This window comes from Atta cephalotes, assembly GCF_000143395.1.
Source record: "Atta cephalotes unplaced genomic scaffold scaffold00004, whole genome shotgun sequence".
Taxonomy (NCBI): Eukaryota; Metazoa; Arthropoda; class Insecta; order Hymenoptera; family Formicidae; genus Atta; species Atta cephalotes.
In genome coordinates this window covers 8376203-8388057 of record NW_012130068.1, presented here as the reverse complement: position 1 = coordinate 8388057, position 11855 = coordinate 8376203, and positions in this window count along the sequence as shown.

Here is an 11855-nt window from a genome sequence, read left to right as displayed (position 1 = left end):
AGAGAGAGAGAGAGATTCACATTGACTAAATGTTTTTTTTTATTTACATATACATTTATTATTTGTTATATTTATACATACAATCGAAGTGGCGTGATTATTTATGGAGTCAACCGTGACAATTACGGAATTCATAATGTAGGGCCATTGTGGAATGCCACAATGAATGATTTTCTTTCGCAACGGTTTTTGATAAAATTATTAAAGAACTAAAATCCAATAAAAGTCCGTACAAGGTTTGGTCGTTTGCGGGACTCTGTCATAAGAAAACATACTTATCGAGATCGGCGGCATTGTAATCGATATCAATGATACTTTCTTAATGATCGTCATTCGACTCACGCTGTTGTTTCTTCGTCGTTCATCTTGCCGAAATAGTCTTCTTGCCCGTTACTACTAAATTAGGCGGAATAAAATCCTAAATAATTCGAGCGTGAAGTGACGAGCCTTCACACGCCACGCGTCAAAACCGGTTGTAGCAGTTTTGCGAAACGTCGCATAGAATCATGTATAATGACGCTGTACTAAATAAAATTAGAATCGTTTGCCGTACTTTTAATCTTCTTATGCAGTTTTACATCGAAGTAGGCTTTAGTGGCTCGCGATATAATTCTTTGCATATTTTTTCATACATGTATTAAATAACGAATCGTGACTATGTAATTTACAGCTTTCCTTAACTAAATCCTAACTTAAATCCTTAACTAATTCCTAAATAAATCCTAAATAATTCAATCTTAACGCGCCTTCAGACGATATAGCCAACTTATGCCAACATTAACAAATATTATACACATACATGACATACAATGTATGTCATACATAATTATCCATGTTAAATGTAGTCAGTATTTAGCAAATCTACGCAAAATTGACATATATATTAGCCATATCGTTCGGAGACACCTTTACAAGCTACATTAAAAGAAAAAAAACAGTTTCATTTTTATAAGTTACAAGTTTTAAGATTCTGTAATACGATTGGATATTGCTCTTAATTAATTATTGCTCTTAATTAATTTTCATTGAATCTAAGACTCGGAATATAAGATGACTCCAATATAAGATTAACTTTAATCTCGGTTCAATTTTTCTAATTTTAACAATTAAAAAAAAATATTAAATTAAATCGAGATTGAAGTTGTAAAACTGCTTTTTCTGGTGAATTCATTGTTTTATGAAACAATGTAAGAAAATACTTCTCTTGAATTAAAAATTAAATTCTTAGCATATTTTCGAGTAATTGGAAAATTGATTTAAATCGTCATTAAAGATTATTGTCGCAATGTTAATATTAATGATGTCGAGTATTTAGCAGATCTTCGTCTTATGAGAGATTATCAGTCTTTTAATAGCGTTATGCATTAGTTCTTTAGAATAATGCGAACCCGTAAAGCATGCCTTATGATTCTAGAGTTCTCCCTTACAAGTCGTTGAAAAGCAGAGGAAAAAAAAGGGAAGGTTTTAATGAGTAGGCGATTCGTGGAAGTATAACCCAGTTACGGTGTACGCAAGTTGAATTCCACAATCCTTCGGAGGTGTCGGGAGAATCTATGAAGATTTTCTCTTCTGCAATAAAAAAAAAGGATCGTAACGCGAACTATATAAACTGCGATAATAGAATGCCACATATGATAATGATCAATTCAAGTTATCTTTTCTCGGAAGTGATCGCTGATTGTCGGAAGAAGCCTCGCTATTTTAAAGATATGCTTTATTATTGCGAAGGCTTTATTATTGCGGCTCGCTTCACGCGAATCACACAATTTTCTTAGGATGTACTTTTCTGGAGGGTGAATAACGCATGATTGCGCAATCGCTCGAAGAGAATAAGATCTGCGTTAATCGAAATTAACAGAATAATAAATGCAAGAAAAATATATTTCTCATTAACCTATAAAGAAAAGCAGAATTATTTTTTCTATTCGAAGAAAAGGTTACCTCACACTAATTATATGAAGACTGAATTTTGATGGAATGAATTAATTTTCACATATATAAATATAAATGTATAATATAATTTATATGATGAACAAAAGAAAGACGTAAGATTCGATAATAAACAATTTTTTTAGTATGGTGTACCAAAGATATAAAACTTGTGCTCACAAAGCTATATATTATATGTGAAAACTAATTCATTTCATCAGAGCATTTTCTATATAATTAATGCAGGGTTCCTTGCTAGAACTATATTTAATTAATTGTAAATTGTAAATTGTAAATATAATATCATAATTACAATGATATTTAATGCGTTAATAAAAATATACTATATTCTGAGATACAAAAGATATAGAGATACTTTTTTTACAAGTGTCTTATGAAACAAATATTTTCCTACGTTATTCAAATTCAACAGAAAAAGCAGCTTTACAACTGTTGTAAGATTCTTTAATATAATTAATGTCCATTTTCACCACTGAAGATTAATTTTAATTTTGGTTCAATTTACTTTATCTTTATCTTTTTATAATTCTAATAATTAGAAATATAGAAGTAAAAAAAATAATTAGTAACGTACAGAACAGAAAGAGAGTAGATCTTTATGTTATGTTTACATTATGATCGTTTATTATTTTGATTCTGAATCTCTTATTATGATTTAGGAAACATACACATTTACGATGGGAAATCCTATTTCATTCAGGATCCTGTCATTATCCTCCCGTGACCGCGTTCCTTTCGTCGATTGCATTTTAATCGCCTTTCTGGGCGAGATCGTCAACGCGCGTAAATCGCAAATCCCGCTCGCACGGCGGAAGCTGGAACGAATGACGGAGGCAGACAACAGACACATGCACACACAGAAACATCTAGAGAAGAGACACGGGGACACAGCAAAACACACAGAACGCTCGTTCCGCCCGGGGAAAAAGCCGCGGCGAGCATAATGGATATCTTTATTATCGGAGCCGCGAGTCGCCGAGACTCCGGCAAAGTCGACCATGACGGCGACGTCTCTCAACCCTGACTCGGAGAAGTCCAATTGGTCCCGCCGTCCCCCTCGCGACATAAATATTGATGAAAACGATGCGTTTATACGCGAACGACAAGTCCATCCGCGGTTAAAAAGCTGGAAGATTTATCGGGACGCGGCCTCCCGACGACAGCCATTTCCGAGCGGATCGTACATCAAGTTCGAATTCGAATCGTTTTCGTGCTGAGTTTTGGTTCGATTTCAATTCATAGCGAATCTTAAGTCTATTCTACAATAGTCGTAAGCGTAATTGTAAGTATTGACCAGTCAAGTTGAATGTGAGGAGAATATTTGACTGTGATTGGTCAATTCTTACAACTCTAATCACTTAGGCCGGAATTGAAGATTGAAAGTTTGAAGTTTGATGATCAATCAGATCAAAAGGAGCCAAAAGTTCTTTGTCCTCATTGGTAAAATTTTAATCTTTAATCTTTAATCTCAATCTTCAATGTATAGTCTGATGTCGGCCTTACAGTTGCACTTACGGCTATTGTAGAATAGACATTATATTCAACGTATCTCTCCTTTACACATTTAAATTAGTCCTTATTATTTGTACATACACTTTTTGTCTTTCGCCAAACTCATCCCATGTATTATCATTAACTTATAAAAACTTATTACCTGAATTGGTACGTACATACTAAATAAATTCATAATGTCAAATTATGCTCAATTTAAGTTATTTTTATAAGTCATTACTGTTCTTACCTAATATGTCGTTAATTTGACTAAAACAATTAAGTTAAACAATTTACTTCAAGAAAATGTATTATATTTGACACAAATTTGATTCAATTTAAGTAAAAAATGCAAATCAATGTAAGCTGGATGATAGTGTGTAAAATTTGTGTGTATTATTAATAATATTTCACAATTACATAATTGATGTTTCGATCATAATTTGGGTCATTCTCAGTGAAACAAATTTTTTATTTACTATGCATACATTTGTGGACTCTGTCATGAAACTAACCACAGAAATTAATTACATTTTGACATACTTGCAGGAAGTTAAAAATAACAAAATGTTATTTAACTTAAAGAGATTGGATTACCATTGCTCCTTTCATATATTTAACAGAATATTCTGTTCTTTATCAAACTTTCGTACTATCGCATCATCTATTTAAATAAACTTGTCTTAATTTTGTATTATTATATATTTAGTTTTTGTTAAAATTTTTTCGTATTAGTGCATTATGTTAGTGTCACGTAATGTAATTCTCTCTTTTTTTTGCTTATTCTTTATTAGCTATGCTTTATATCCTTAGAGGCTTGTCTTAGAATATCAATAAACGTTTTATCAATCCATCTATCTACCTTTATTTTATTTCCGAGAGAGATCTATTCTAGCCGTCGCAACACTTCTCGCGCGTGTGACTTTTGTTGCAAACCGGTTTAAAGCGCACTCGGATCGTTCAGTTGCATCAGTTTTGACTTCAACGTCCGAGATTCGGAGACTGTTGCGTTTGTCTATTGTCCACCATCCACCGCAACTCCGACGATAGAAACGCAGAGAGACCAATCAACGTCTACAATTCAAACTAAAAATGGTATAAGCGCCTTATGACCGCTTCTCGTATTCTTCTGCGATCGTCTCGGGGCTTCTCGTCCCTAGCGGTTACGAGCGCTTAATTACGGCATCGTGTCGAGGCGATGACGATTACTATTGTAGCGTTGCAATTGTACAATTGTAGGATCGCAGACAAATCAATAGTTACAAAGGCTCTCTAAGAATTGGCTCGGGGTTTCGAGTTTTACAAATCCCGCTGTCCTAAGCGGCAAATCACGACAACGGAGTCCCCTTGGGATTCAAGGGTTCGCTCACCTAAGAGAATCGCGTAAACGTCTTCCCTTCGGCCGGTTGTCCCATTTCTTCTTTCTTCTCTTCCTCCTTCTCCCCCTTCCACTTTTTTTCCCCTAGTCATTCGCTACCGACAATGGATACTCATCTGAATTTATAACGAATGCTAGTAATATTCAATTTTTTGATGGCGCACAAATTAGAGGCTCTCTCGCCAATGGTGCAGAAGGCAATGAGAAAGAATGGCCAATGACACAGTGAATAGAGAGAAGAGCCGATCGCTGAAAAGGAACTGGCATCATCGATGCATCGCTCGTGAGCGTTTCCATTTTTCTGCCAGCCTTTTGCGGCCTCCTCCTCCTCCTAATTCTCGCTACCGTGCCACCGTCTATCTTATTTCAACGAGCACGCTTCCTTTCATCCCGGGCATACTACTCTTCGCCCTGGCACAATGCCGCCGGCATTAGATGGGGATAATAATATGGCAGTATCACTCGACACCCTGGACTAAGAGGAATCTTTCTCTTTTTCTCCTTCCTTCCTTTCGTCATCTTTATCGTTCTCATTCCCATTTTACTCTCCTCTTTTCGTTCCTCCTCTTCTTCGTCCTCTCATCCTCATCGAATGAGGCGGGATTCGTCCTCATCGGCTCTCACGCCTCGTCGTTCCTTTTTCGATCTCGTCACGCGTCCCGCATGCGGTTTCGTCCTCCTTGTATTTGGTGGGCCGTCGTCACGGTGGTTTCTGAGATAATTCTCGATACACACGGCACACAGATCTCCGTAATTCCTGGCGCGTTTCATTCGCCGCCTCACGGCTTACCTCGTGTCTCGTCCCTTCGATCATCTCGCGTTCTTTTTCGGCTCGCGACATTACATTTTGTTTGTTTAAGGATGGGCAACCGTGTGCGGTCGAGGTGACGAGCGCTCGCCAAAGGATGGAAAGTTAATTCCGTCCGGCTCAGGAATCGCTCGGGAGCAGACGATACGATTAGAAGTCTTTGCGTGCTACGGATGGGCGTTATACTATGAATAGTGCGTACATGAGAGCACGTGTCTAAGCGCGCGCTATGGTCGCTGCAATTTATGGTTTTGATATCTACACGCAGCGATCGCGAATTGTGCAATTTTAAGTGGAGAAAGATTATCGGGTATACTATGCAATACTATTGTACTATGAACAAAATCGCACACATTCAATTAACACGACAATATCATGTATTATTAATTTAGTTTTATACTGCAAATAATAATGGATTTAATAATGGATTTAGTTTCAAATGGATTTTAGTTTCAAAAAACCTTCATTTTTCTAGGCATCTATAATAAACTAAAATTTTTAGTAAGCTTAAAAAAATGATTTCATCATGTAATTTCTTAACTATCTACTAATCGATATATTTACTTTACATGATATGCTTAGAATGTAGACAAATAACATATCAAATTAGATTTTGTAAGCTCAAAAAGTTTATCTATAGACCATGCAGAGAAAAATTGTTTAAATTAAAAGAAATTGTTTCTTTCGTTGATTTTTTTTTAAGTTGAAGTGAAAATGAGGAAAATAAAAATTTACTTGATATAAAAAAATGTTATTCAAATAAAAAAAATTCATTTGATTTCAAGAAATGACGTTGAAATCAACGAAATATTTTTGATTTAAACAAATTTTTTTTTAATTAAAGAAAAACTTTTCTCTGTATCGTGATAATTAAATGCTTAAGTTAATTAATAAATTTGGCTGCCCGCATAATTTTCAAATGTTCTTTATGATTAATTCTTTGAATATATAAACGTATACCGTAATACATGCAAAGAACAATTTTGCTAAAAATTTAGCTAGGTATGATCTAAAAATAATTTTGTTGGACCATTAAAATAATTAGTAGAAAGAATGATTTTGCTGAGGTCTAAAAATTTAACCAGCTACTGATCTGAAAATAATTACGATTGTCAAAATAATTACGGAAAATGATTGCTGGAATATCAGAATATTTTGTAGTATTACTCATGGTTGAGATTCCTGCTAATTTTATTTTGATTATTTTGATGGCCCAACAAAATTATTTTCAGATCTATATCTAACTAAATTTTTAGATATTTCAGCAAAATCATTCTTTTCGTGTACGAATACGAGAATTGTTTCCGAACTTCAAAGTTTGCTACGTTGAAATTTACGATTCTTATTCTTTTTCTTTTCGAATTTGTTTTTTTCTATCACATACATTCACCTGTATGCCGACAAATGATGATTATCAGTAAAAAATCAGGACCACCGCGGATGCGAATTAACTTACCGAATAATTCGCTTCACTGCGTCGAATGTAGGAGAATAATCGCGGACAAATGCGCAATAAAAGATTCGCGTATAGTGTGTACCTCGCGACGGCAAATCTGGTTTCATGCTCGTCGCAGCCGGTCGCGCAACGTAAGGATTAATTTATTTCGTCGTACGTCTCTTCATCCACCGCAGGGACACTTCGCGGTGGCTCTCGCTTTGACAACAAGTCGCTATTATTAATTATAGCCAGGACCGGCTTGGGAAGTCGAGTCTTGTTCGCGAATAACATCGGAAATGGCAGAATTTTGCTTTTTTCTTATAAGAATTATTTAATTCCTATAAAAATATACTGATAAATGCGAAAAAGGAAAAGTACACTGACAAACAAATTTGCTACATTTTAGTAAATATTTGAATAGTACTAATGAAATATTTATTAAAAGTAAATATATATTTATTTATTTTAAATATAATCTTTTATTTTGAATAAATATTTATTATGAATAAATATTTTATTAATACTATTCAAAAATATTTAATAAAATAGAGTAAATTTTTCTTCAGTGTAGCTTAATTTTTATTTACCTTTTAATCAATTATTTGCATCTAATTTACTGATGTAATTATTATGTATAATGATTATATGCATTAATTATTGCAAAGAAGTTTTTTGCTTTGATATGTCTAACTGCGATAAAAGGTTAATCTACTTTGTTAAAAAACTTTGCTTTTTACCATTTTTTACCTCTCGCTTTTTTCTGTATCTTATATCCTATTTCTTCATTATCTGTCGCCTAAGATAAAAGTTGATGAACTTCGGAAGAGATTGCAAACACGATAAAATAATCACGAAAAGAGGAAAGCAATGGAAAGCATGAGGTAAAAGCAAGATCAGGAAGCAAAGAGCATAATTAATAGACTAGAATAATTATAATTATTAAAGTGACTTAAATCGACAAAACTATCAGATTTTGATTCAAGCGTTTTTACTATTTCGCTAGTTACGATCCTGAGTTAGACAACTGTTTTCTTACCACGCGGACCTACAAGCATCGCTAGACATCATCGGGAACATTTAACGGCTGTAACTACTCTTAATCGCGCGTAACTTATCCGCGTGAAACCGAGGAAGCCATCCTCGGTGGGGCGTCGCGGTTAAACCTACCAAGAAACTATACGTAGATGTGGATGAGTGTTAATGAATTATAGCTCCAGAGTTCTCCACGTTGGAATATGACAATATAATTAGTAAAGTCAGCGATTTCTTACTAGATATTAGATAATATGAATAACTCGAAAAGTATCTTTGTCTTTCTTTCGGATGTCGACGAACATATAAGGTGTCTTTGATTTTGATAAACAGATTTATTGTATTAAATTCGTACAGTGAATAAAAATCGAAATTAAAAAAAATTCTAAATAAAGTCCATTTTTCAAGAAAATTATTTTGTATTTTAATACATTGTATTTACTTAATATATTGTATCTTTATGATATATTGTATCTTAATATATTGGATCTTTATGATTCTCAAAATTAAACAATAAAATAATAAAGGCATATGAATAAAATGTGGTAATTGATGCATAATAATATTGTTTCAATATTGTATATTGTTCCTTACTAACGAATATAAATTTTGATTCTTTTTTGAGTCTTCATCAGACAGATGCGTTCAATATAATTGATAATATTGTAAGGCACAATATACAATATTGAATATGCATCAATTATCGCGTTTTACACTCATATGCTTTCATTATTTCATTAATTGTTTATTTAGTTTGATTGTAATGCCATGATGTCGAACAATGGCTATAGATCTGTTTTCTATGGCTGAACTAGTGTATAGGCTTTTGGAACTTAAAGTAAGATAGGTACATATTTTTTATATTTGATAAAAGCGAGAAAGAAAGTTTTAGGATTATCTAGTGCAGGAATAAAAAATAAATCTAATATTGCGAAGACAACAGAAAGCTACTGCATGATAGAGCTGTTTTATTAACTCTTTTACTTCATGTAATTTTTTGCGTAAAATTAGCCTTATATAAAAACGCGTTGACCAGATTTCGCAGATGAAGCTTCGACGAAATTATATTTTTAATGAATAACGAAGAGAGAGAAAAGAGAGATTACGGGAAGGGTGATTTATAGAGTTTCTCGCGCGCTCCATTCGGAAAAGAAAGACGTTCGTAACGGCATCTTTGACAATAACGGTCGTGGATATCAGCTATGCGACTGCTTTTGCATCGCACACGCGGTCTATCCGTAATCTGCGGGAATCGTTTGAGCCGTTGCCCTAATCGCCCCTCGAACCATCCTTAATTGCCTATGTATCCTTTAGGTACAGAAAAGCGTGACAGCTCGACTTATCTAAATAATTATTGGTAAGTAACGGGATGTCCGTTTTCCGCAGCGTCATGCCGCATATGATCTTTCCAATGATAATTCGATAGTGCTCCTGAATGGCTTCTTAAATTATCTTCGTCATCGATATTCTATCTGTCAGTCGTAAGATATTTATTCTAAGTTGTATCCTCGTAATTAATTTTCTTAATATTTCTTCATTATTTTCTTTGTATTTATTTTTACGTTTAACCCTCGCCTTAGAAACGGACCGATTGTTCAAAGGATGAGTGTCTTCGTTCGAGGAGACGAAGTAGAGCGCGTTTACAGGAATGCGCCATTAACAAATGCGAGGGGCTTTACGAGGGTCATTAATGCTGCCGATATTTCATTGCGGTGTAAGCCGTAAGCGCGTGTATTATTGCGGGATATTTTGCGATGTATAGCCGCCTTCCATAAGTCATCGGAACAATGCCTTCGTGGTCATGTACGTAGGTATTATTTTGCTCCACGTTCCTCCCCCCGCGCACGCTCGAATATGATCTATGCGCACGAATCTCGTACACACACACGTCGAATTGTGTCAATTTTATTTTCAAATCAGGAAAGATGTTAAATTTTCGCGCTTTCTCTATACATCAGCAATACGAATTTAATGAATGACTGATAAAACCAAAGAACAATAAATAGAATATACAATATATAAAAATTATATATTTTTTTATACTTATTTTATACTATTTTTTTGTTGTTTCAAGAGATTTCTTTGTTATATCAATTTATTCACATGCACAATTAATTCGTTACAAGAACACATATTTTTTAACATTAAAGGAACATATGGAATCCACTAAAGTTTTTTATTATAAAAGTTTTAAAATTTTCAATTATATAGCGTGTCCCGAAATTCGAGGGTAATATTATTGCAGCATAAAACTTGAAAAGTTAAGTAATAGAAATGTAAACCATTCCTTTTTTCGAAAAATTATTTTTTTAAGTATAAATGTTTAAAGTTTAATTAATCATATACTTTGGTTAAAGTTTTTAAGTAAGTAAATGAAAACGGCATCCTATGCATGATTTCTTAAAAATTCTTATTCTGGAAAAGGAAAATAAAAAATATTGTTCAGAAGTCTTAAAGTTCATTATTTACATCTTCTCTCTCTCTCTCTCTCTCTCTCTCTCTCTCTTTCTCTCTCATAAGAGTACAAATAATTTAAATACAATAAATTTAACTCTATATATGTTAATAAAAAAATATAACTATAAAGATAAACTTGGTTTGTTTCAAACACTCCACCTGCTTACTTAAACGGTAAAAAATTCTCTATTCGTAAGATGCATGCAGTGGCAGTGTTTTATATTTAACTACTGCACATCACATGGACAGATGACTTTTTAACCGCTTATAAATGTGATTAGTCATACTTTAAACGTTTATACTTACAAAACTATTTTACGGACAAAAATGGCTTACACTTAATTCATGAAGTTTCATAAATTACAATTTCATAAAATTTTACAAGCAATAATATTACGTTTAAATTTTGGGATACCTTGTATAAAAAATTGCAACATTTGAACGTTGCATATATATATTTTGTATTTCCCCTTTCTCTTTGTTTTATTGCTTCATTATTCGTGAGTTTTTCTTCTTCTGTGAATAAGATATTTTATGTCTGTTTCTTATACGCAACTGTTAAATTCTTCAAGATGATAGTAGTATCGTTAACCATAATATATCATCAGTCCATCATTATATTATATGACATTTGTCTAGTAAGCTTTATAGTAGCAGTATTGCTGATGCTTCACCTTTTGTATATTCTCATACTTATGTATATTTTGATGTAATTCTATAAGAGTACACGATTAATTAAATTAAATTAAATATAATAATTAAATTAAATATGATAATTAACTTATGAATAAAACAAAATTATATGAATGATATGAAGATTGTGAAATATAAAATTATTTTTCAAATCATTATACTATTTATAAATTAGGAAAATATCTAAGAATCCGTATGTTACAAATTAAACATCATGCAAGATTATCAATATGTACACATGGAAAGAACGATTTTTGTTAAAGTTTTGCTAAAAATTTGCCTACATACAATCTGAAAATAATCTTGTATGAACCATCAAAATAAATATGTAGGCTGCTTAAATTACTTGTTAGAATGTTACAACTCTTTCGCTGTATTGTCATTCACGATTAAGTGTTCTACACAATTATTTTGATCGTCTAACAAAATTATTATTGTATCCTGCTAAATTTTTAGATACTTTAGTAAAATCGTTCTTGTAATATTATGTTTCATTATTTGTAAAATTGTTTGCTCCGATTAGTTAACTTGTTATTAAAATTGTTGAATTTTGTTACTCGTTTTTACAAAATATTTTACTGTATATAAAATCAAGTTTCACATATACT